Genomic DNA, 27,373 nt, shown 5'->3' with positions numbered 1-27,373 from the left:
TATTTTCCTGGTCTGTCGCTGTTTACGCACCAGTTTTTGGGCCTAGGACCCCATTCATGCAACCAGAAAAAATACATTAGGCAGATTCACACACATTCTAGTATCCATCCTGTATGGACCAGGCAAGCCTTGCAACCTATCCTCAGTAACATCAAAGAGGTCAAGGGGAAGGTTGTTACTTAGTTTTATGTTGCAGTTCCTTGCTAAGATTACAGTTGGATAGACGGTGTAAAATGTAAGCAGTTGTTTTAAATTCATTAGGCTGCTTGCCTTGTTAGATTTGTGGGGGCAGGTGGATTCCGGAATGGTGAGTGGTGGAGTAGCAGCCTAGTCCAGCAGCTCCTGGACATCTCCCTGAAGATATTTTTATGACATCATGAAATCAATGAAAATGATTGAGGAGGCTGAGAACCCTGCTTCAAAAGAAACCAAGAAGATTTTGGAAATGGGTGATACTCCTAGCATTCCGGAGGTCTATAAAGCCCTTCTCCAGGTGGCCCAGGATGTGAATGATGTTAAACTCTCTTTGGCAGATCTCAACATGAAAACATGTCAACTAGATGGCAGAGTGTCAGATTTGGAAAAATCTTCATTGTCTATGAGCACTGAAACTGTGGGCAGCTTTCAAGCCTACAACAATCTGAAGTCTGATTTACAGAAGGAGAAAGAAATGCGTTTGGATATGGAAATGAAACTGAGGGCAAAAAACATCAGACTGGTTGGCGTGGAAGACATTGCTGACAGCAAAGATTTGATTCCCCTGATCATTCATATATTTAAGGCGAATTTCCACTTTGGTTCCATTTGCTTGGGTAACATTGACAACGCCTACAGTATTGGGAAACACTTGGGGGCCAAGGCAAGACACGTTCTGGTGACTTTTATGAATCAAAAGACAAAAAAAAGTCTGATGAGCGCTGCCAGATTGAAAGGAAATGCCTTCTTTAAAAGTAAACCTGTTTTTATTTACCCGGACTACCCCAAATAAATCTTACTCCTGAGGAAATCGTTTAAAGGGGCTAAGGACGTGGCCAAACAACTAAATTTGAAAGCATTTCTGAACAAAAGTAACTTGTTAACTATTGTGATGCCTGATGGTGAGAAGAGCACTTCTGATCCTGTACAAGCCTTACGCTGGTTGGAACAACATAAAGGAGATATGGCTGCATCTATACCACTCAATTTATAATGACTTTATGGTTCCCTGGTGGCCTCCCTGGTCTGATATGTATTTCATCATTGTATTCTTAATTTCATGGTTTTTGATCGTGTATTTACATGCTGCAAATGGCGCAGTGGAAACTATTCAGTTAAACAGCTGTTGTTTCGAAAATACACAATGGAACCTTTACTTGCCGGTGCGCTCGGCGTCCGCCTCCTTCACGAGTAAAGAACCTGCAGTCTGCAACGTACGATTTCGGAAGACTTTCTTTGATTGATTGATATTTTATTTCTATTGCGCTCGTACACAAGTGTTTCAGAGCGCGACAAGGCAAGGGAGGGGAACAAGGGAGAACAAAACAGCGATCTTACTAGGCCCAGTGACATTGAGAACGCGCAAGTGCATGGGAGAGAGGGGAGGGGAAAAGTGCATGGAAGGGGGGAGAGGTGGAAAGTGCGAAGCAGAGGAGAAACAGATAAATAACAATAAATAAATAATAAAGGCAACCAAACTTTGGTGCAATGGGCTTGGCCACGGTGAATCAGCATCTCGAATTACTGCCGGTGAATGGTTACGTGTTATTGTTTCTATTTCACGTAATGTTATCTTTGCTTCAATATCTGCATCCCTCACGAGTAAAGGACCCAACATTGTAGCGGTCAGCTGATCCGGAAGATGGCATTGTATTGTTTCCGGAACAAAGCCCAAAGCGTGACGTATTGGACTGCGGCGACTCAGCGTCATACATCAATACCGATGAGTGGAAGTGTGTGGAGGTGTGTGTTGTTGCGACATCGAGCAACGTTTCATCACTACTGTTCTCGCTCGAGAGACCTGCCGAAATAACAGTGCTCTTCCTTACAAATCCACCTTTGTCAATCGTTTGCTCACAGTGCATGGAACTTCAACTGATGACTTACAATTGGGCTATAATCAACGCCCACCAGTTTGTGAGTAAAGACATCCCACCCCGTGTGTCTTTGAGTTATTGTTCAAGCTTTTCCTTGTTTCTGGAATGCAACTGACAGCTTCTGCATCCCATTCGATTGTTTGGCCACTCTCATTTCACTAAAGGTAACTGGTGATGCATGAGGCGGAGCATACCTATGACCCTGCTTTGATTAATTTTGCATCACTGAGGCCTCTCAGACTTGTTGACCTTTTGGCCAATGTAACCAGCTCAGCTTATTTTTATGAGAGTTTTACAAAGCGTACCCATGGTTAATCTTTTGTTTTACCGGGGTGGGAATATATAAGTTTATATTTGGCAAATGTTATTTGAAAGGTGGATATTTATGTGAGATCTCTTTTGTGACTGCATTGTTGTTCGATCCAATTTCCATTTCTAATGCTCACATACCAAGCGGAACTTGCTGGCTTCCTTCAAAATGACTTTTGGACTTATGCTGTCTGGATGGATAAGGGGTGTTAGTTGATTGTAATTCATTATTTTAAATATGTCTTGAGATAGGGTACAAGTTGTTTTTGGCTATTGTATCAGGGGGTGGATGGTTTAATCACAAGAATATCTCTTTAAGCATGGGAGGTAATTGTTTTTCTAAATTACGGGCTGAAAAGATATGGCTAAACTCAATATTGATTGCTAATTCCTCAAATGGTTGCTGTACTTAACCATTTATAGGAGGAAGTCTGTCAAGCATGGAGGTTTACTAATTTCAGGTGATGCTGTATGATTGAACATTTAGTAATGTTATATGACAGTATGGTCCTAAGCTTCATTAGCTTTGTTGGTTGTGATGGATGCACTCCAAATTGGCAGTAATGGTTACTTATAATTTTGAGGGGCAAAAGAAAGTGTCCAGGTCTATTCTGCTATTCTGATGCACGATTTGTGTTTATGGGGCATGCAATGTCTGGCGGTGGTTTTCATTATGGGGGCTAGGAGGATGCTTGAGGCCTCTAAATAATCCTTTGCGGTTTTGCTTTAGTGTTTCTCTCGCATTGAGGTGTGTATATAATATTGTTCTTTTACTTTAACAGCATCAACTATAAGATGGGGGGATGGTCACGGGGGTCCTTCAATTATTCTTCACCTTTTACTACTGTATAGTTTTAGTCTTTGAGTTCAGAAGGGATTTGGGAGAGGTCCTAGAGTTTGTTTCTTATTAATGTTTCGTTCATTGTGACTTCTCAGCTTCGACTGTTTCTTTAGAGGGTTTTTTTTCTATTTTAGTTTTTTATTTTTTGTTTTAATTTTCTCTGGTGAAAGTGAAGCAATGGCCGCAAGGTCAATTAACAAGATTAATGAGGATTTGTGTGTGGTGTCTTGGAATGTAAATGGCATTAACAATACCCTTCAAAAAAAGAAAGTGCTTACAGTGCTGGATGAAATGAGGAGGGACATGAGCTTTCTACAAGAAACACACATATTAGATGAAGAGATAAATAACTTGGGGAAAGATTGGGTTGGTTTTGCTTTTGGCTCCTCTTTCTCAGCTAGGTCTAGGGGGGTTGCTATTTTAGTTTGTAAAAAGGCACCTGTTAAAGTTTTGAAAGAATGTGCTGACAATGATGGAAGAATGGTGGCTTTGCTGATTGAGATTCAAGGGGAGCAAATGATTTTGTGCAATGTGTATGCTCCCTTGGTGGATAATGGCACATTTTCTAGAAAGGTTGCCCAGACTCTACAAGATTTTAATTCACCAAACATCCTACTTGGGGGTGATTTTAATATTATTGTAGTCCCTGTACTTGGTAGAAGCTTTTCTAGAAGGGCCAGTCAGAGTGATCCTCATCATCAAGCACTCATGTCACTTGTAGATGAGCATAACTCAAAAGATAATTGGCGCCTAGCACCCCCCGACAGGCATGAATATAGTTTTTTCTCAGGAGCGCGTGGAGTGCACTCGAGGTTAGACATGCTTTTCAACAGTGGGGCTTTGACAGAGAGTTTTATTTCTTGTGAAATTGGGAATATTCTGGTGAGCGATCATGCTCCAGTAAAAATGCATCTAAAACTAAAATTTGAATTTTGCAGATGTTTTTCATGGAAATGAAATACTTTTATTTTGATGGATGATGAAATATTAGACAGAATAGTTTCTGAAGCCAATTTATTTGTTGAGGAGAATCGTACCAGTGACGTTAGTTTACGAAATATATGGGAGGCTTTCAAGTGTTCTATCCGAGGAATTTGTCTTGGATTGCAAATTGGTAGACGGAAAAAGGAAGAGAAAGTGAGACTGGAACTTGATCAGAAAATTAGAAAAATCTCTCGGGATTTAATGCTTGATCAGTCTATTTCTATGAATGTGGGGATATTGAAGAAACTAAAAAGTGAGATGGATGAAAGCTTGTCTTTGAAGGCAGAACGTAGCCTGTTCTATTCTAAGTGTGCTTACTTCGAAAGGGGTGACAAAATGCCTACAGATGCCTTGCGTGCAGGTTGAGAAAGAACATTTCTGAATCAGCTATTACTTCTATCAATGAATCAGATGGTAGGATCACTTTTTACCAAAAACAGATTAATATGGTGTTCCGTGATTATTACATGGATTTATATCGTAATGAGGCAGGCATTATTGGAAAATGAAAATAAGTCTTTGGGAATCTTGAGATCCCTAGGATTTCTGATGATGAGAGTTTGCTTCTAAGCGCAGATCTGTCGATTGATGAGCTGAAAACAGCTATCTCCAGGCTGAATACTGGTAAATCCCCTGGTCCGTATAGGCTCCCAGTTGAGTTTTATAAAATACTTCCAAATTCAGCTCTTGAACTTTTGAAAGATATGTTTCTTGCAAGTAAAATGGAAAAGGTGCTGCCCTTGAGTACATGTCACGCTTCGATCTCAGTTTTATTGAAAAAGGGAAAGGACATCAATCTTCAATCCAGTTATCGCCATATTAGCCTTATTAATACAGACAATAAAATTCTGTCTAAGGTATTGGCTTTAAGAATTGAAAGATTCCTTCCTAAATTGATTGGTGAGGAGCAATCAGGCTTTATGAAAAACAGACACACTTCTAGCAATTTTCGCAAACTAATTCATTATTTGGAAAAGGCGAATGATGGTGATTTTGAGCTGCTGTCTTTTCCCTTGATGCCAAAAAGTCATTCGATAGAGTGAACTGGGATTACCTATACACAGTTCTGAGGGAGGTTGAATCTTGGTAATGAGTTCATCTCATGGGTTGAGCTGTTGTATCCCAAACCAACGGCGGATGTAAAAACAAACAGAGTTAAGTCAGAACCCTTTTGTCTGGAGCGTGGCACCAGACAGGGTTGTCCTTTTTCACCCCTTTTGTTTATACTAGCGATTGAGCCATTGGCTATTGCTCTCAAATCTGATCCTGGGATGCTTGGTGTGAGCTGTTGGGGAGATATGCAGAAAATCTGGTTTTCTGCTGATGACCTTTTGTTGGTCCTTCTGAATTTTAGATGTTTCTCTCCCGTGCCTGATGCAGATTCTGACTAACTTTCACGAAACATCGGGTTACAAAGTTAATTGGCTAAAATCGGAGGTCTTGCCGCTTACTCACAGATGTGATAAATCTTAAATCACTGGATTGGGTTTTAGATGGTGTGAATTGAGACTGCGCTGTTTGGACATCTGGTTGACATCTTCTGTTTCTAGTATGGTTGAGGAAAGCATGAATGATATCAGTAAAGATTGCAAAATGGATTTAGAAAGGTGGTCGCTCCTTAACCTGTCGCTCTGGGGCAAGGTCAACGCCCTTAAAATGAATTTCGTTCCCAAGGTTAATTATATAACCAGTATGTTACCTTAAATCAATATTGGAGAGATCTGGACCGCATGATGCAGGAATTTATTTGGGACAGGAAAACTCAGAGGCTCAAAATTTTGAAATTACAACTCCCGGTTGATCAAGGCGGATTGGGGGTTCCAAATTAGAAAGCGTATCACTTGGCCTTTTCATCACAATCTTTCCAAACCCTTGGGCGGTTGCGGAATCTAATGCCTTTGGCCCGCTTGGTACAGAGGCTTTGCTAACTACAAATATGAAAGAACGTGGTTGTAGATCATTTGTGACAGGATCTCTACGCACTGCTTGGTGTGAGTTGTTAGAGCTATTGGGTAAAAATGCTTTTAAGTGTCAAGGGGCATCAATTTGGCTGAACCCTAGGATTAAAGACAATGCAAAATCACTTTTCTGGCCTGATTGGTTTCTTTGCAGTATTAGAAAGATTAACGATCTCGTTAAGATGGTCGATAGCTTTCTGAGAATGAGGTGAGGGAAAAGTGGGACTTTGGGGGCTTGTCGGATTCTGCCCATTGGCGTTTAAAGAAGTCGGTAGGTGATGTTGATTGGACTAATACTCTGTACATGGACTTCTTTCTGGCTAAACCTAAAGAGGGAGAGGGTGGACTGGCTAGACGGATTCATAAACTGCTTTTGGGAAATGTTCACGGCAATGACAGACTGCGGGATGAATGGAGTAGGAGGATTAAGAAATTTCTCCTGAGAATTGGCACAATACATGCAGGAATGTAGCTTTGTGCTCAGTAAATTTGGGGGAGAGATCTCGACAAATTAACATACTGAACCGAGTTTATTGGTGTGCTGAGAGATTGAAAGAAACAGAACATTCAAATTCTGAAGAGTGTTGGGGTTGTGTACACGATATTGGCTCCTTGGAACACATATTGTGGAGTTGTGTACGAGTCTGTGGTTTTTGGGCAGCGGTGTGTGAAGCCTGTGTTAAATATATGGGTGTGAATCTGAATTTAGATTTCAAAATTATGATACTGGGAGATGATTCTGAGTTAAATGAACTCCATTCTGCTCTTAAGAAATGGCTATTCAGGGGCGCTATCGTGGGCAAGCGCCTTGTTCTCAGAGGTTGGAAAACTAAGATAGCTCCTTCACTTAACGAATGAGTTGATGAGATGCACAGGCTTTCTAAGGTGGAAAAGATGATTTATAAATTGAAAAACAAACTGACCTTTTATGACAAAATCTGGGGAAAATGTAATGATTTCTTTTAATTGTAAGGTTTATTTTTACTTTTTTAGGGGGGCGGTGGGTGTTCTGTTGTTGTAATATATGTTTATTTTGTTTCCTGTATTCTTGCACATTACCTATTAATTTTACACTGTACTCATGTTATGTATATAAATGTAAATAAATACATTTAAAAAAAAATATTTCTGGGGGGAATAGTAAAAATTTACAATTATCAGTACATTCAACGTGTCTGCTTTGATCTTCACGGTTTGTAAAAATGATTTGCTCTGCTCTAACTCCAATAGTTGGCAGTCAAAAAGAGTTTGAACTATTACTACCATTCCCCCAACAAGGTTTATCTCCAGCTTTTTGCTGGAGGTAAAAGCCTTCCCTTTGCACCCATTTTCGGCGCAGTTAGCATAGCGCTAATTGCACCGGCACTAATTGCGCTGTTGCTGCCCCATAGAGTAGGACTCTACAAAAAATGGGGAGTAACATGCCTTACCGCTACTCAGTTTCCGGTGCTAATAGCGCTGGACTGAGTTGCGTTAACTCTGTTTGCATTGGCAGTATCCTGGGGGAAATTACCACTGGGATACCGCCATGGTCGTGATGAGGCCCATGTCTCTTGCAATATTATTATATCATAGTGGTTCAGAAAATCAATGACATCTGAATGTTCCATGATGCAATAGTCATCACATTAACATTGTTTGCCTTATATACCAAGATTGGTTCTTCCCGTTCCTCTGGTACCTCGCTAGTAAATGATGATATAGGGTGCAGAGCCAATTGGAGAGTACCAGATATATTGGTTTCTGCCAGTAGTCAGTCTATTTCCTCAAGTCATCTGGAAAGCCATCCAGCACGCGGCTCTCTGCTGATCACCATGAGGCTTGAGGAGTCCCCCCACCACCGACACATAAGGTATGCCCTTTTGGGCTTTATGGGGCCTTAAACACATCCCCTGCACAAGCAGCGCACGGTGTGCACATCCATCATGATGACAAACAGAAAATGTATTTATTTGAAAAAAGACTCTTAATTTGTGGAAACGCTGCCACAGCGCTCGTTTGCTGCTGTGTTCTTTTTACAGTGCATTGTGAGGTAGCATTTGGCCTGCCTTTCCACAATGGCTGCCAAAGATATGTGTCACCGGAGTGCCTGCCCTGCTGTGACAAAGTTTTACTGTGATTGGGCCCCTCTGCCAGCAAAAGGCCCAATCAGGCAAGCCAGCAGGCGAATGCTGGCCTGCCTCCCAAGGCCCACATCCAAAAACACTCTGTTAGCCGTCCTCTGCCTCCAATCATTGGGAAAGCCATCCAGCCAGCAAAGGCCTCTCTGCTGATCACCACAAGGCTTGAGGACTCCCCCCACCACCACTGACACGTAAGGTAAGCCCTTTTGGTCTTCATGGGGCCTTAAGAATACCCCGGCACAAGCAGCGCACAGTGCACACATCCATCTTGATGACGAATGGTAAATTACTTTAATTTAATAAAAAACTCTTAATTTGCAGAAATACTGCCACACCGTTCATTTGCTGCTGTGTGCGTTTTACAGTGTATTGTGAGGTAGCATATGTTCTGCCTTTCCATCATGGCTGCCCCATGCCTGTAGTCACTGGAGTGCCTGCCCATCTGTGCGGAGGCTTACTGTGATTGGGCTCCTCTGCCAGCAAAATTCCCAATCAGGCAAGCAGGCAGGTGAATGCTGGCCCGCCTCCCAAGGCTTACATCTAAGGCCCTGTCTGTGCCTGACCGGGCCAAGGAGGGCGTGGAGGGCCCCCACCTTTTGATCCCCTGAATCATGTGGAGCCTCCTACTGCACTACTGCAGCCGGTGCCCAGATGAACTTTTGCCCCAGCTCCTCCATGCACTCCCCAAATCGACAAGTGAGTGATGGCTGAACTCTCCCACCGCCTCCTCCACTAACAAACTTGAACCATAATTTCTTCCTCGCTTTGACTTTCTGCCTGACCTAATCCTCCTCTTCTTCATTGCATTTGTGTGCCCTGTTGCTTTCTTGAAACAAGGTGCGTGTCTTTGTAACTACGTGCACCCCCACATTTTGCATTGCATTTTTGTGCCCTTTTGGATTCTTGAACCTAGGTGTGTGTATTTGTAACTTCTTCTGTGCAGCCACCCCTTTTCCATTCAACTATCATCTGCCACTCTGATGGCACTTAACATCTATCTTATCTTCTCTAACTGCTACACTATTACCTACCCTACCCCTCTCACGAAATCTGGAACAAAAAAGACATCTTGAGTGCCAACCCTGGCTTGCCCATCGCAGACAACTATGTCTGCGCAACTTCCAGACAGCTCTTCACTGATATCCTCTTCTCTGCCCCCTCCCCAGATCTATGGACTCCTCAACCTATCTCTACTCTATCCCCTTTCACATCCTCTCCCATTAATGGTGACACCAAGTTGGAATTCCTCTTGGCGGCCTTCTCATCATCACGCTGTATCATTAATGTTTCCCATACTGGCACTATCTTGGTTCAGGGCCCTCAACCCAACCTCCTTCTTCTTGAGCGGTGCCTGCTGTTCCTCATTAACTTCCTTCCCTCACCTGCCTCTCCCCCAACTACTCTCTATGTCCCTCCCACTCTGAGTGGTATACCACGCCCCTGTACTCCTTGTCGGAAAACCTTCAAAGGCGGAGACCTCCTTCACCTGGCCACACTTAACGCCTGTTCAGCCGACAAACACTCCACCAACATCTTCCTCCTTCTTGAAGACATTGACATCGACATTCTTGCTCTTACTGAGACATGGTTCAATACCTGCTCAGTCACTACTTTGGACTCCCTTCTCCCAGAAGACTACAAGATATTTTTCAAGCCACGACCTAACCGTGCTGGCAGTGGTGTTGCCTTAATCTTCCCTAAGTGGGTTCCTGCCTCCATCATACCTACTCAGCCTTACTATTCCCTCGAGAGCCTGGTCTGCAAGTTTGTAATCTCTCCCTCCTCCTCTCTGACCATTGCCTCTATCTACAGGCCCCCCCGGCACTACCACCCTGTTCCTCTCTTAATGGGCAAAATCTTATGAATAAAAGCCATAGTGAACCCGACGGAGGAAGGCTGACATTCGAGAGGGGTCTGAGCCCGGAAGAGGGTTACCCAGAGGTGAAAACCATCAACCAACATAACAAAATAGATGAAATCTTGTGAATAAAAGCTGTAGTAAACCCGACAGAGGGAGGCTGCTATTCGAGAGGGGTCTGAGCTCGCAAGAGGGAGATTCAGGGATGAAAAGGCCATCACCCAAAGTACAGATGTTATTTTTGAGCCCATCAGGTCCTCGGAGGCAAGAGACTTTTTAGTAGAAAAGAGCCTTAACCACTGAAGATCCTGATACTTAAGAACAGAACTGTAGTCTTGTGCTGGGAAAGCTCGAGAGTGCGCTACGCTCAGGAGTCCCACCTTGTCCCGTTCTCAAAACATGGGGAAGGAAGACCCTTGGCTATAACATCCTGATTTATCATTTGTGAACACATATTTCTTTCTTGTGAACACTATCCAACACTCTTTTTGTATTTAGTTGTAAGGATTGGCAATATTTTTTGTTTGTTTAGTATAGGCCTTTTTATTTGACAAGACGCCACTAGGGCTGCCTTATTATTATTTGATGGTCGTAGCTTGTCCTCATCTTAGATTTTGGTTTAGATTACGCATTTCTCCAACCTACCTATACAGTTTAATAAACACCCTTGAACTGTGATCAGTTGTGTCTGTCTTTACTGTTGCCACCATGAGTTCCTTACAGCTCCGTAGCACTTACTATACTTGGCACTTACATCTGCTGCTCAGCCACGAGCACGGACATTGCAGCACTTACCCCCACTCCCTCATCTCCTCTTATCTCTCTGCACTTGCATGTTCTGAATACTCACAAGGCCTAGTAGCTTCATCTTTATCCTCCAGTGTATATATATTGTTTCAATCTCATGTTCCCTCCCTGTCCCCATGTGGGCGCTTTGAAACACAATTTACTTGTTCTAGACACGCCTAACAAATGCACAATAAATAAATAAATAAATAAAGTGAGTTTAGACATTAAAATCAATTTCTGGTCAGGAAGGCTGCTCCTCTTAAGTGACAGATGCAAACCGGGTTCCTTAGGGTTTGATGATGGCTGGGGGGATACTGCTTTCCTCTTCAGATGAGAGTGGCCTTGCATCCATGGACCTTATCTTCTTTGAATCGACAAGCCAGGTGGACATGGCTGTGTCCGATAAGTTTCCCTCTGGGTTAAATATATTTCAGGAGAGTAAAAGTATGATGATGGTAGTGTACTAGGCCTGATTGTGATGCTGTAGCCCCTAGGTTAGGGTTAATAATATATTGTGCAGTTCTTTGATGGCACAAGTGACAGCTATACAGTCTCTTTTAAAGCACTTCATAGTTGCTCCCACCCAGGCTGTCCTTCTAGCCATCATCATATTATGTGGATTTATTATTAGTGCCTCAAGACTGGTGTTCATCCAGTGGACCGTCTTGTCTATCAGATATTCAATGGGTTCCGTGTGTCCAGATTGTAAACAGGTTAGGGATTGGCTGCTTGAAGGAGCAAAGTTTAAGATTACATATTGACCACACGGTTGAGCCAGTGGCTTTACGTCTTAACAGAATAAAAGTTTATAGGCTGAAAAAGTGGAAGGCAAGCTGCAGTGCCTAGAAGAGACTGACATAATTGAGAAAGTGAGTGGACCTACTTCTTGGGTGTCCCCTATAGTTTTTGCCAAGAAGCCAAAACAACCAGGTGAAGTATGTATCTGTGTAGATATGACACTATCAAATAGAGCCATCAAAAGGGAGAGGCACCCAACACTGATGCTGGACGACATCCTGGCGGATCTCGAGGGAGCAGTAGCATTCTTTATTATCAATCTCTGCTCTGGATATCACCAAATTTCTCTTCATGAGGGTTTTTGGCCAATTACAACGTTGTCATCCCACATTGGACTATTTTGCTACAACCAGTGGAGTTCTGGGGTGTCGTCAGCAGTGGAAATGTTCCAACATACAGTACGGGGAGTACTGGCAGGCCTCAAGGGTGTCACAAATGTGAATGATGATGTGCTCATCTACTCTAGGTCTGAAAAGGAGCAGCTGATGTGGAGGAAGCAGTGATTCATCGAATGCAACTGGAGGGACTAACTCTGCATGAACAAATATATCCCTTCTTGCAGCCCAAAGTGCAGTTCTTTGGTGTTGTATTCCAGGGGTCAGGCATATTGATCAACCCTCAGAAAATCAAAGCGATTCATAACTTAGAAATAAGAAACTTCCTAGGAATTATTAATTTTTGTGGCAGATTCATTCTAAATCTTGCCACCATTACAGAATGTCTATGTGCACTCATCAAGAAAAGGGGTGGACAGCTTCCACTCAGAAAGCATTTGAGGAGACATGTTTGCAATACAACATGACTTTGCACTGACTTTGCACTGCAAAAATACACTTTGCACAGTCCCGTGAATCAGGGTTTGTGTCGGCAGTGGAAAGTCACTTTTCAGCAGTGCAAAGTCACTTTGAACCTTGCAAAAAATTCCACGAATCCTTTATGTGAGACTCTAATATGCGCATAATCAGGATATCCTTTGCGAATTGTCTGCCGCTTCTTTTTCTTGCAAGGGAAGCAAAATGTAAAGTGCATCTCATCACTGGCGCCAACATTTTTTGTTTGAGGAATGTACCCATGCAGAGACCCTTCATGTTTTTTTGCGCAATTCTTTTCGGTACATGTGAATGGGGAGCACCAGTGCACCCGATACTTTGCACCAAAAAATATTATGTACCCTGCTTTTGCCTTTGGATCGTTTAACCACCCAGAGTGTGCCAAAGTTATTCGTGTGGTGAGATCACTGGGGCATGCATTATGTCACGTTGCACGAGTATTTCTCTCTTTGCACCTCTTATCTGAGCATTTTTCAATAATGATATTATGTTTGGCACCTTCTATGAGAACTCCCCTTCTCTTTATCGTTTCCCCTTTACATTTACAGCAGGGCTCTGACAACCACATGAGTTGTGCACACGTCAGTGCTGGCCTCCGCACTGACGTGTGCAAGGATGGAAATCTGGTCCAGTCAAGCATGAGCCGGCAGATATTAATTACAGCTATTAGGGATGAGATAACGCCCTGGCACGGGTTTGCTGGGAACAAGAACCATGCCTCAGCCCCAGAGTCGCAGGTTGACGTTACTGAAACTGATAATGGCGCGCGGTTCCAAAATATTTCTCATGCAAACACAGATCCGCTCGCCAATATTCCATGTTTCGGGGTCATACAATAACGTGAAAGCAGTAGTTTGGCTAACTGTACAAAGATATGTTTTAGTTTTGAAAGACTAATGTCCAGTACCATCAGGGGTCAAGTCCTACAGATTAAAGTGGGGGGACTCATCAACAAACGCAGTGGTATCTGATGTTGCCAGGAATTAGCATATCAAGGTGAAATATCCAAATGTCATTGAATTGGCTTTGCATAACCACCCAAATTGCACATGACGAATGGCACTTGCCTTTCATAAAATCAACACACACACAAAATCAAGAGACGATATTTTCTTCTAATAGTTTTTTTGAAAACGTTAAAAAATGTGCATGTTTTAAACTCCAGGAACCAATACAAACGTTTTCCCTGGGACTTGCAGTATCGAAATAAGACAAAACCTGACGACTGCGGTTTGATCCGTAAGGTCGACTTTAATTCATAAATTTAAAGAGGACATTCAATGTTTCTCATTTTAGCTGGGGGGGAGTGAGTCCACCATCTGAATAAAGTGGGGGGACTCCGTCCACCCGCGTGTACCCTCGACTTGAGCCCTGAGTACCATGCAGCAGAGTATGTGGAAAGTTCACACGTGAACAACAGGACCGGGAGGGTACAGTGGCGTGTCCAGGGAGTGGCCTGCAGTGGCATGTGCTACCCCTGGAATCTGATTGGCCACCCCCCCCATGTGGCACCCCATTATCCAAAACTATGATCATTATGTGTGTATGTGCGCTCGTACTTCAGGCTACCCCTGCATAGCTCAGTTACCCCCTGGGCCACCCCAGTCAAAGGAGTGTGGACAGGCCACTGGGAGGGTACCTGCAAGGGCATCACATTTGTTTTGCCTTGGAAAACGCACACAGGTTTGAATCCCGGCCCCGTGCTTAGCGACTGGTCTCCGGTGTTAAGTGCGCTACAAAAGATTAATTAATTAATAAAAGGGGAAAATAGCTCTTGTTCATTATGCTTTTTATTTGTTGGCTTTTTTCGCAGTAATGACTACCTATTTATCTGCTCTGGCCCCATAGCATTGGAAAGGTAGGCCCTGTAAAGGGTTTTTTTAATGCCTTATGCTACGGGTTGTTTATGAGGGCATTAACTATAGGCAGATTCGGCCTTGGAGGAAGTACCTGAGACTATGGGCCTCATTCCGACCCTGGCGTTAACCAAGGCACTACTAGCGCCTTGGTTGACGCCATTATCTTTCCGACTCCGCCATGGTGAATGGCGGAATTACCGCCCCATTCCAAGGTTGGCGGGGGCGGTAATTCCCCATTCACCATGGGCCCTTCCCCATTCCCATTTTTGGCCCATAGGGCTCAATGGGAATGGGGAAGGCGCTAATTACGGCACCGTAAATTACGGTGCCGTAATTAGCTCCTAGGTCCCTTTGCGGGTTGGTTTTTTAACGCCTGCAAAAAGCAGGCGTTAAGTCCCAACCCGCAAAGGGAACTCGGAATAGGGCGGTAAGGGTTTAACGGCACCGGTCTCGTTACCGCCCTACTCGGAATGACCCCCTATGTGTCTGTATACGGTTTCACTGCTTCAGTCTCATTTTGAGTTTGTCAGTAATTATATATTTTTCTTTACATGGAATTACGCCCAAACTGGAATACCAATACTGCCACTTGGTCCAGTGGAATTACCGCTGTATTACGAGTGGCGTAACTAAATTAATCTCCATTTTTGGAGTCCGTAGGACTCCATGGGGATTTTGGCGGATTTAGCTCGAGCAGTAATTCTGCTGCAGTAAATCTGCCGATTTTTGCAGGTAAAGTGGAGGATTTACTTCAGCTCCGAACTGGGAATTCAGTTGTGCGTCACTGCCAAAAAATGGCGGTGAAAGAATTACTGCCATTTTTGTACTACTGCACCAAACTCCCAATGAGGCCGAGAAATGTGGCTGTCTACATCACTCAGTGTGAGGAATACGCGCTCACCATATATACGCAAATTAAACACCCAACATATCTTGTTCACTCACTTAAATCACTGATCGCAACAAGCAGCGACAGACCGTTTATCATTAAAACATGCATACATTATAATTTTCTCCAACAAATCCTAATAAAACGAATGACATGTTTCTATGAGTCTTTTCATTTTACTTACAAAACAATAACATGGCATTCACCCCCGCAGTGGGGGTTGGGCAGGCTGGCAACGGCCCACCAGCCTAAGGCAAGGTATGCCAGAGCAATGCATATTTTACATTAAATAGAATAAGGTTAAGAGCAGTTGTTACAGCACTTCGAGGAGGAGTACTCCAGCATGAAGTTTCACATAAGAATGAGTAATATTACTAATGAATAATGCTAATAATAATAGCAATACTATTTTTATTTTGATAATTTGTATTTTTTTTAATTATTAACAATGATAATAATAATATAATAATATTGTGAAATAGGCACATGTGAGTGCTCGGAGCCTATGATATAAAAGCGTTGTTTTTATGTACATCCTACATTTATTCACTCAAGGGGGCCGGTCAGCGCATCATATACAGTAGCACGCAACCTGTGAGAAATGTGCACAGTCATGTTTTTTAATGCAGTTACCTGCACACTTCTATGAATCACGCAAGTGATATAATTGCATCTCTTTTGTCTTTTCTTTCAAATAATGTTACCTGGGGAGTGGCCCAATTCAATCAGGGGGATAAGAGAGTGGGCTTGCACCCACTGTATAAGACGGCATTTCTTTGGTATCCAATGCACCTTCCAGACAATCAAACACTTTCCCCAAATATTCTAGGATTGGAGGTAATAATTTATAAATATACTCCTCCTAGAATATTTGGGGAAAGAATTTTTGGGGGGCAGAAAAAAAAATGTTGGCTACTTGTTGACTTTTTCACTACATTATCACATGGAACCATTTCTTTGAAGCCTCCGGCTCGACTTATCTGTGTTGTCATTTTGTTTGTCTTTGGACGGTGCTGCTTCACCATCCCCCCCCCTGACTAACCTCTTATACCTCGCCCCACTCTTCCCTCCTTCACTTATTCCTTTTTACTTGCCAATCTGCCGCCTTGGTCTCTCTCCGCCCACTCCTGACTCCCGCAACGTACCACCATGAATAAAGAAAAGAGACTTAAGTTGTGTTCTATGTTGAGTGGTGGCCTTCTTTTTTTAAAGGTGATCTGACCTGAGCTGTTGGCTTGCACCCCATTCCCTTGAAAATAAATAAATATTAGGCCCCGAAGGAGCCCCAGGTGCTAATAGCCTTAAATAATACTTTGGAGGGTGGCTCTGGCCAGTAACAGCCCTAAGCCCTCACAGAGGCCCTCGCTTGTCTCAGTCGTACCATGGCTCAGGTGAGTGGGCCAACATCAGCTACGCCGAGACCTATACCGTTGAGCAATGCTTCATTGCTTAAACTTTAAACTATTCCATATATTTATTAACTAATTAATTGATTTATTTATTTAACACTATTTGTGCATGTTGGACCTTCATGCACAGTTGTATGAAACATCAGAACAATGTGCTCAGAAATGTGAAAACGTTCAGCTGTGACTTTTAAAAGAAAACATAAAAAGGAAGAAGCAGGCGTAGATAAAAGGCAAGTGGAAAGTGGGAAGTGGTAATGAGTCCACAGAGGAATATCACAAATCTAATACATCCTCTTCAGCAATGCTACCCTACAATATTGTATTGTGTTTGGTTATTTATATAGCGCTCTTTCCCCACCTCTGTGGACTCAATGCGCTTTTCTGGTAGGAACGCCCTCGGTGACGTAGTCAATGTGGTGAAACATTTTAAGGGGTTTAGTTTAGGAGATGCGTGTGTGCATTTTGCCAGTCTAGAAATTAGGTGGCTGGCTAGGCTCCACTAAGCAGCCCAAAGAGAGCAAGGCATGTGGTGGGCGCTGTTGGTGGATTGCAATAGATTGCTATTGTATGGAGAGCTGATGTGGGGCCAGCTATACCGAGTTCCTTTCGGTTTGGTAGTCGCTGTATGCTAGCGGCAGAGGTGTTGAGGTAAGTTAGGTGTTTCAGTCCGGACAGCTATGTTTGTTGCTAGACCGGATGTGCTTAGCCATAACAGTATTCTATGGTGCATGGTTTCACGGCCGTGCCTCCGGCCTGTGTCCACACTAGTGGTGTATATACGTACCGTAGGCTTGGAAGTTATTCGGCTGGAGGTTTCACGATATAATAGGCTGAGAAAGAGACTAAACCTAAATTTGGGATTCCTGTATAGTTGGAGAGAGGCCCAGCTCTACGGTACGATATGTTTCACAATATAATAATATGTGACAAGTAGTAGGCTATTTTATTCAGAAGATTTTAATTGTATTTAAAATAATAAACAGGGAATGTCAGGTGGTCCCCTGACTCACAATGTTGTGGAAATCACCTCAATACATATTAATTCAGACTACTAAATAATACACTGCACCCTGCCTACCTTTGTCTTAATAAGAATGTTATTTACCATAACATATCCAATGTACTTTACATATTCACACACACACATTCATACATAGAACATCAAATATTAGGACTATTATAGAAAATGAGTTCAGGTATTATGCTTTTCAGTGTACATGTTGACATGCATGCTATGCAACAAAATGCTGTTTTCAAACAGGATTCGAATTCTGCAGAAGAAACCATTGACAATTACGATTTCAACCAAGCGGTTGAAAATATGAGCGAAACATTCCGTTGATCTGTGCAAAAGAAATTCCATGAAAACGACATTGTATTGGAATAATATGATATAATCAGTCAGTTAAATCGAGTTTGTTCGGTATATAAAATTCCACCCAACTTACAGTAGACAAAATCATTTCATATTCAATTTAAATACTCACGATTTCATCAATTTTAAAACAATACACGTGTGTACATATTAAAATCGCCACGTTAAACATAAAACAGATATCCAATCTAACCAGTATATACTTTATAATTAAGATTCTTTTGCAAATTCCAAAAAGTAGGTAAAAGCCTTGTGCCAATACCCCTTATTATTATTATTGAAGGTTAGCCTGCTGTCAGTCAGCAGTAGTGAAACGCTGACTCGCAGAGCGCCATACTTAAAGGTACCTACCGTGCTACCATTTACAATTGCAAAACACATTGAGACTGTTATTGTGAATACTGTGAGACTGAATTGGGAACACTATGAAAACTATTCTGTCATTATTGTTGATCAGATTCGATTTGACGCATATCCTTGGACTTATCAGGCATATGCTGGAGGAGATTTAAACTCCAGCATATCGTGTTCCTGCTTTATTCTACTGATTACTTTCTTTGCGCACCGCAGAAAACCTTCAGCCTGCTCAGGCTTGTACACACTGTTACAATTGAGAACTACAGTTCCCAGAGTTCTTGACGTTGCATTTAGGGAAACGTCAGCTGCTTCAGCGGTTCACGACGGCCATCAGCGTTTCAGCGGAAAAAGCTGCCCTCCTTTCTACAATCGTGAATCAAGACTTCATGTATGGGATTCCCTAAAATTTACCAACTATTGTCCCAGACAACAATTCTACATAATCAACAAATAGTTAAAGCCTACTTAAACACTATAAATGACACTTACTGCATTATTACTCCCGGTGACACCCCAATACCCACTAAAGACACGACCACAGCAAATCTAACTGCTCATCTAAAAAAAAATACTGGATTGAAGCATATACATACGGCGACTTTAAGTACTAAAAGCAAAGCTAGAGCCACTAACCTTCCGCAACTAAAAATAGCACTACTTAACACAAGATCCTTAAACAATCATGCTCAGGAAATACATGATTACATAGTGGACGACAAACTTGACATCCTTTTCCTCACTAAGACATGACTGCAGGAACCAATGGGACCTACCATTGATATCGCAGTACCAGCAGAATATACCATCTTCTTTAAAAATAGAGAAACAGGAAAAGGAGGTGGAGTGGCGATAATCGCCAAACAAAATCTTAGTCTCTTCCCCTCACCATACAGTGTACTGTTTGTGAGACCTTGCTTCTCAAGCTGACTCCTACACACAACAGATGTTTAAATATTATAGTCATTTATAGACCGCCCTCGCTGCTCTCAGACTTTAATGATGAACTCACACTTATCCTGAACAACCTCAAAGCTCCTAACACAGGAACGATACTCCTTGGTGACATTAATAGATGGCGAGGCAACATTAAAGACTCAGAAGCCATCAATCTAGAAGAGGATTTACTAAACTGTTCCTACTCAATAATAAACAATGAGCCTACTTCTATCTCAGGAAATCAACTTGATTGGATAAATAGCAACAATGTTGATATGACAACCCCAACAAAATACCCATGTATCTGGTCGGACCAATATAAAATTGAAGCCAGACTAACACCCAAACAAAAATTTGACAAACCGAATAATACCCCAAACAAAGTTCAAGCGAGGAACTTAAAGAAAATTACGACCTCCATACCCTCCCAAGGAATAATTCACATTATGAACACTATATCAGACAATGACTCATGTGACAAAATCCTACAAACATACAATAACCATTTTCAGGAGCTACTAGATTTTCATGCTCCTGCAAAAGACAAACAAGTTGGGCCAAAATATAAATCACCAAAATGGTTCAATGATGAATCCATTGCGCTTAAACAAGAAAAGAAAAACTTGAAAGAAAATGGATAAAAACAAACTGGAAGAACGCAGACATCAAATACAAGACCAAACTTACTGAACTTAAAAAAGACATTATAATGAACAAATTGCTACTGCTATGAATTCAACAGGGAAAACTCTTCCAAATATTGAAAGCCATACAGAAACCAAAAGCTGCCTCCATACCATTCCAGCCCAAAGACAAAGACTTTGAAAGGGTACAAACGGCCTTTCAAAACAAAATTCTCAAAGCTTAAGACAACCAGCCTCCCCCAATTTTCCTACACTAAAGAAGAAACTCAAAAACCTCACAGCCCTAAATTCCAGTTCACACCTATCGCAATGGACAACATGAGGAAAACACTCTCTGACATAAAATGCACATCCTGCACAGAAAATATAACACCACCAAAATTGATATTAGACGACCCAGAAACATTTATCCCATTCCGTAGAAGAATGGTAAATGCATCTTTTAGAGATCATACTGTACCTACAAAAACAGTCACGGTTACACCCCTGCACAAAAATCCAGAATTAAGCCAACAAGACCCCTCAAACCTCAGACCCTTTACCAACTGTAATTTTTTACTGAAAATTCTAGATAAGATCGCTACAGAACAGCTACAAGAGTACGTGGATAGCAACAATCTTCTCCACCCACAACAGTCAGGATTTAGAAAAGCCCATAGCACAGAGTTCGCATTGCTTGACCTGCAGACAGAGATGCTGGGCATCCTTAACAAGGGCAAAGCAGGATTACTGATTCTCTTGGACCTCTCGTCAAGCCCTAGACTTAGCCGGAAATTGCTCTCAAGGGGCTACTGATTGGGTGTCCTCCTTTCTTCAAGCTAGACACTCCAAAATAATCTGGGGGAATCACAAATCATCATCTAAACCAGTGGACTGCAGCGTTCCACAGGGAGCTAGTTTCTCCCCATTGCTATTCAACTCATACTTGCTTTGCTTATGCACCTTGTTAACCCATCTCGCCATATTTTTTACTAACTTTGTGATTATACTGTTAGGGAGAGTTCTCATAAATGGCTGATTTTGCTTACCTAAAGAGTCCCTCAGCAGCTTTGCTGGATTTCTAGGATTTATTTTTTTCACCTGGTAAGAGTGTGAGCCTTTTCCCCACTCTTAAATGTGTTTTGCTGTGTGTGTTTTTCACTTTTTGTGTGATATTGGGCACTGGAGCCTCACCTACTCCATGTGCACCACTTTTTGTGTGTGTTACACAGCACCTTCAGTGCAGTGACACAGGGTTGTCTTTGAGACTTCCCACTGACTCAATTTGTCTGGGGCTGACTACTGTCCCCCAGAAACAGGTAAAGTTGCCATTAACTTCATATAGTCACTTTAAACCACAGACCCAGTACACCCCATTTTACATGGAGTATTGGAAAGGGTTAACTCTTATCCCTTTTCGTCTGTACCTCTTGGAGCCTTGTTTCACTCCCTTAACATTAAGACTTGCCTGGTGGGAGTGGTAACTACCCTAACTGTTCTACCGGGATTCTCTTATATAAACGTGGTTTTGTTCCAGGCTATTATATTAGCCTCGAACAGAAACCTGCTTGACCATATACAGTTTATTTTGGTTCCGGCTTGGTTTATTCTCCATTTCTTTTAGTTAAAGTCTTTCTCGTGTTTTTCTCTGCGCACCAAACCGGGGATGATTCCTTTGTTCGCTGTCTTTTCATGGGCTTCTGCACAGAAGCCCTCCTTAAGGCACCTTATAGTCTAGGTAGGATATGAGGGAGGGATCTTTGGACCCACCCATGCCATGGGTTCCCTTGGTAACCACAGTCGCACTCTTGTCTGATTGGCGAAGGGGACTGGCCTTGCCAGGCCAGCCACCCTGCTGTGTGATTGACAGCCAGGCTGTATGAATGGGGGAAAACTGCATAAAAAGCAGGTCTCTGGGACTGGAAGAGCAGAGTCGCCACTGGAATGAAAGAACCAACGAGGAACTGGAAGAAGAGGACACCTACCACGACTGAACGGCCCGGTGAAGCCCTGCTGCAGGTCTGAATCCGACGACAGAGAAGATCCTCCAGGAAACGTCTTCCATTGAGCTGGTAGGACCTACCAATTCGCTCAAACTTCAAGCCAGGATCCCTCCTCTGGTCCGATTCACTGTACAGAGCTTCAGTGGGCCGCATAGCCAGGAAGGTCAGACCCTGCTTGGGTTTTAAGGAGCGCACCTTTTATTCGTTGTTTTGCTCTGCTGCTGGTTTCTTCCCTGGGTGGGGCAGGACCCTCCAGTCTTCCTACTTCGTGTCAATCCGACAGTCGCTTCAGGAACCGTGAGCCTGCAGGAACCACCAGGAATGTCCACCTCAGCTACAGCTCCCTCTCTGCTTTAAGGTACTGTGCAAATCCGGTTGTCCGTTTCGGTCAGTAGCGGTGAAAGTGTTTGAAATCTTTCTTCAATCTGAGGGCTTGTCCTTCTCTTCTCTTTGAACTAACTTTTCTAGCAACCAACCTCGTCCGAAATCTGTGCCACGAACTTTACTGCAAACTACCTTGAACTGTGTGATCTTGAGCAAAAGACTTTTGTCCTATTGACTTTGGCCCTAAGCCTTTTCTATCTGATCTCCTCACTGTAGTCTCTCTTGTTCAATTGCCCTGAGTACTTACCTGTTGGTTTTGCCTAATTTCTAATAACTTTGTCTTTCCCTCCCTTTCAAATTGCTGGAGTGCCATTTTGCTCCCACTTCATTTTGTGAGCTTAACTTGTCTGGAATTTAAGGGAAGTGGTGTGGTGTGTTAATGATTGTGATTTTTAACTTGCTTAGAATAGTGAAATGTTATACAACTGTTGAGTAAATAATATATCCTTTTACTTAGAAACCTTGAGTCAGTGTTTGCCTGAACCATAGTAATTGCTGCCCTTTGTGCAACTCTTTGTACTGCTCACTTACTCTTGAGATAGGTCTGGCTGCTCCGCTACTGCTACCACTATAACTGTGTAGTACAGGCTTGTACCAAAGGTGAAATTGTACTGTCCCTTGTAGTCCTAACAGATACCCAACTGGTACTCGAACTTAGTGCCAACTAAAAGGACAAAGGGCCTAGATATGGCCTTTTTGACCAAAGCAATAACCAAATGGAATAATCTGCAGGGGACTTTAAGAGCTGAAATAAACCTCCCATGTTTAAAAAAAAAAAACTGAATACCCTGCTCTTCAAATACATCACTGCTAAAACAAACCCCTGGATGCTTACATCACACTTATATGTTGTCCCGTCACTATGTCCTTGTCTACATGGAATGCGCTCTGATGCCCGCGGGCTGCAACACTATACAAACACATAAATAAATAAATAAATAAATAAATAAATAAATAATCTTTATTTTGTATACGATTCTTAAAGAATCTTTACAAACCATTTTCAATAATACAGATTAAAAGAAATTATTACTTAAAATGTTTTTGTACACAGTCAATTGTCACATGGTTAAAATACAGAAATCAATCATACATTAAACATATAAATGTTATCTTTTAAAAACCCCATATGAGTGAAAGTAAATACATGTACTTCTTTCATTCTCTAGTTTTTTCTCCAGGCTCAACCAAATTAGAGGGCTTTTTTACCTATCTATAATAGGTTGCTGATTAGATAACAGAGCCAATACAGGCTAATGTGGAGGCTTTCTAAATCGCAATTGAGGCAATATGTCCAGAAATAATCACTTTTTATAGTGTCGTAGTTGTGGACATATCCACCGACTATGGTCATATATGTATCACCCAAAAGTTTACTTTCAGTGAAAGTGTGTTTAGGGGTTTCAAGGGAACCCGGGACATACAATATTCGGCACACACTTTGTGTCAGTGGGATTTTCCGGTGGGCTCCCACGAAGACCAGGAGGGATAGTTGATTGGTACGAAGTCTAAGGATTAGGCTACGCACCGCAGGTGAGGACCTCTGGCAAAGATAGAGCTGTAGGCCCCCGTACCTATGCCCGACAGTCGACACATATGTGTATGCCTTTAGTATCGATGGTGGCGCATAGTTATTGGTCGAATCCCATTGGGCTACTTTCCTACTGAACACATTTTTCAGTATTTCATATTTAGTCCCCCTCTCAAATTTCGGATGCCATCCTAAATTCTCGTATAGGTGTTTACCATCGCCCACTCTGTAGTTTAACCACCGGTCAGCTCCCCCTATTGCCAACAGCTTACATCTAGAGTTGGAATTAGCTTTGAGGTGGAGCCCCCCGCCGTATAAAAAACTGGCCCCTTAATGACACTAGTCCAAGTTCCAATCTTAAATATTCCATCGAGACGTTGTCTGCCAATCTCAGTAATTGTTTCGAGAAGTAGCCCTCCAATCTGTCAAGCCAGCTAAAATCTGATATTACTAGGACCTCGAGACCATAAAACAGCATTGGGCAAAAACCTTGTTGATATAGTCAATTCTGCCTAAACAGACCGAGCTTATGCTTTTCGGCCCCCGGCAGGCACAAACCAATTTTGATCAGAGGTATGCTAATTTAACTATTGATGGTAATCAAATTAGGGTAGTACAGAAGCTGAAGACGCTGGGCACATACATGGAAGAAAACTTAGATTGTGAAGGCCATGTATCAGCTATTACTACCAGCGCCAACTATCACCTCAAGGTACTTAGGCAAGTAGCACCATTGATTTCAATAGAAAATCGTACAAAACTCGTGAGAGCGGTGATCCTTCCACGTGTTGATTATTGTAACAGACTCTTGGGAGGTGCAAGCAAGGCCAAAGTCCAACAGCTGCAAAAAATTAAAAATGCAGTCATACGTATCATCTTCCAGATGAAAAGATCAGAGCAAACGACCACAGCAAGGAAAAAGCTCCATTTGCTCCCAGTGGCAGCTATAATCCAGTTTAAACTGTTATCCATATGCCATAAGTGCATATTTGACAATGCTCCAGCCTATCTGAAGGACAGGGTAAATCTTTACCAGCCTAAGAAAAACATAAGATCAGCTGAGGGCTCCCTACTGGAACTACATCGGGTAAAACGAGACAGAGGCCTTCGTCGGGCCTTCCATGTTCAGGGAGCCAAGCATGGAATGCCCTGCCCTTACAGCTGCCTAAAATGGAGAACCATTTCGCCTTTCGAAAGCAGTTGAAAAACTTCTTTTTAACTAGTATGAATGTTCTTGAACATCTCTTTCTGCATCTACCTATCTCTCGGTGCCTGGATGCCTACGGGCTATGGCGCGGTATAAGCACAATAACATATATTATATGGATCCCCTCCAATGAGTAGCCAGTTGTTTGACATGCAAACTTCACGATCATGTTTGTCAGTTTGCGACCCTGGATCGTTTTGGCCTCAACAATGTATTTACAACTCAGGATCTGACTCATGTCCAGGCCTCAGTAAGGGTATTTATTGACATAAGTCAGGCTGCCCAAACTCATAGTGATCTTTGGGCAATTTATTTTCTTGACTGAGACCAGCATGATCTTAGTTTTGGACATGTTAATGGTCAGTTCATCCTTTGCTACGAATTCAACCAGGGTTTCAAACATATGCTTAATACCACTATTAGTATGGTTGAATCTACCCAGGTCATCTGCATAGATCAGTCCGGGCATTGTCACCCCACTTATTCTAAGGCAGCAACCAGAGGAGCCAAAACGCATCCTTGTTTAACACCCCTGTTGAGCCAAACCGGGGCTATTGTCAATCCCTCATCATTCATCCTTTCCCGTCCTGACGAACCATCATGCAATTGATTCACACTATCTAACAACCATCTCGGGCAATCCCAGCCTGCCAGTTTTGCCCATAGCTTGGAGCAGCTTACCCCATCAAAGGCTGCCTGAAAGTCAATGAACACTATGTATAGATCAGGAGCACTTTTCTTAGCAGCTGCCTGTATCAATATATCCAGCGCTCGCATGTTATGGGAAGTGGAGCTCCCTAGTCGGAAACCTGTTTTGGCAAAATGTAGTAATTTTCTTTCCTCAGCCCATGCTTGGGTATCAGGTAATATTATCCCCACCAAAAATATCGCCGTACATATGGTCATCGGGAACGGCCATAGGCAATATTTTTGGTGGGGATAATTTATGGGGTAAATGGATGGGGGGATTGCGGGGGGGTCCCCAGCTCCTTTTTAAAATATATGGGGCTTGCGGGGGTGTCCCCCGCAGGTTCCATGGGGTAATATTGCTGCAAAAATATGGCGAAATATTTGTATGGTGATATTTTTGCGGCAATATTATCACATGGAACCCATGGAACCCATGCTTGCAGGTCGTTCAATACCAAAGTGTAGAATATTTTACCCATTACATAAAGGAGGGACAGTAGTCTATAATTCGATAGAGACTATCGATCACCCTTTTTGTAGATGTGAAGGAGGATCTACTGTGTCCAAGATTCCGGCATACATTGCTCTGCACAGACTTTGACAAACAGTAAACACAGAAGTTTTGCCCATCCCTGCAGATCTTGCTTTACATTACACTAGCCAAGCCATTAGGGCCGAGCGCTCTGGAATTCAAAAGGTTTTTAATAATTTCCTGGATTATCCCAGTAGAGAATGTCAAATGCCAACCAAATGCACACAAAGTTTCGCTTGTTATGGGCTCCTCCTTTCCAGATCTGTCTCCCAGATAGAATAACCAATCTTTTTCCTGTATGGGATTGATTGATTGTCTCATTCTGTCCCCTTTAGCACTTGATAATATCGGCCAAAGAGAGCTGTTTTTTGTACTGCGTAGGGCGACACTCATACCTTGCCAATGGCTATTACTAACCAAAGCATGCCAGCATTTTAGCCAATTCCTGTATTTTGCTTTTATCGCTGTGGCCTTTTGTATCATGTCACTCTGTTGCATCGCCACACCTCTAGGTTTTCTTAGTTTTCCATTGCCACGTTTTTTCTCTCCCCTGCCTCCGCTCTCCTCTGGCTATGTTCAAGACCCCTTTGTCTGAAAGTACATGTTGCCATATTCTCCACAGACTGATAATTCGGATCACTGGGAAAGTCTCGATGAGCATTAGACTCCTCGGTAACTCTCTTCCCGAGCCTCTGGCAGATCATTTTGTCCTGGGCTTTTTGCAATTGACTGTTTGGTGCCCTGTCAAGGGGCACTGATGGTGAGTATTTTTTAAAAGTCCATTTGTCTAACGGCCCACGGAGGGTGAATTGCCTTCTTGTGCCATCCCCCGGGTTTTTAAGAATTACTCTCTGTCCCCCAGGCAGGGCACTTGGTCTATTATCCTTGTGGCAGGCTGGTTTAGCCGGAGGGGGGAGAGTGCACTAAAGAAGTTAACCTGTTTTGCAGGATTGGGCAAGGTAGCCTTCATGCACTTTTTGTCGCACTCATCCCTCTTCATAATAGACAGTTCGTTA

The sequence above is a fragment of the Ambystoma mexicanum genome, chromosome 4p (genome assembly GCF_040938575.1).
Source record: "Ambystoma mexicanum isolate Mex_15411 chromosome 4p, UKY_AmexF1_1, whole genome shotgun sequence".
Lineage (NCBI taxonomy): Eukaryota > Metazoa > Chordata > Amphibia > Caudata > Ambystomatidae > Ambystoma > Ambystoma mexicanum.
Note: the sequence above shows the minus strand (reverse complement) of the source record.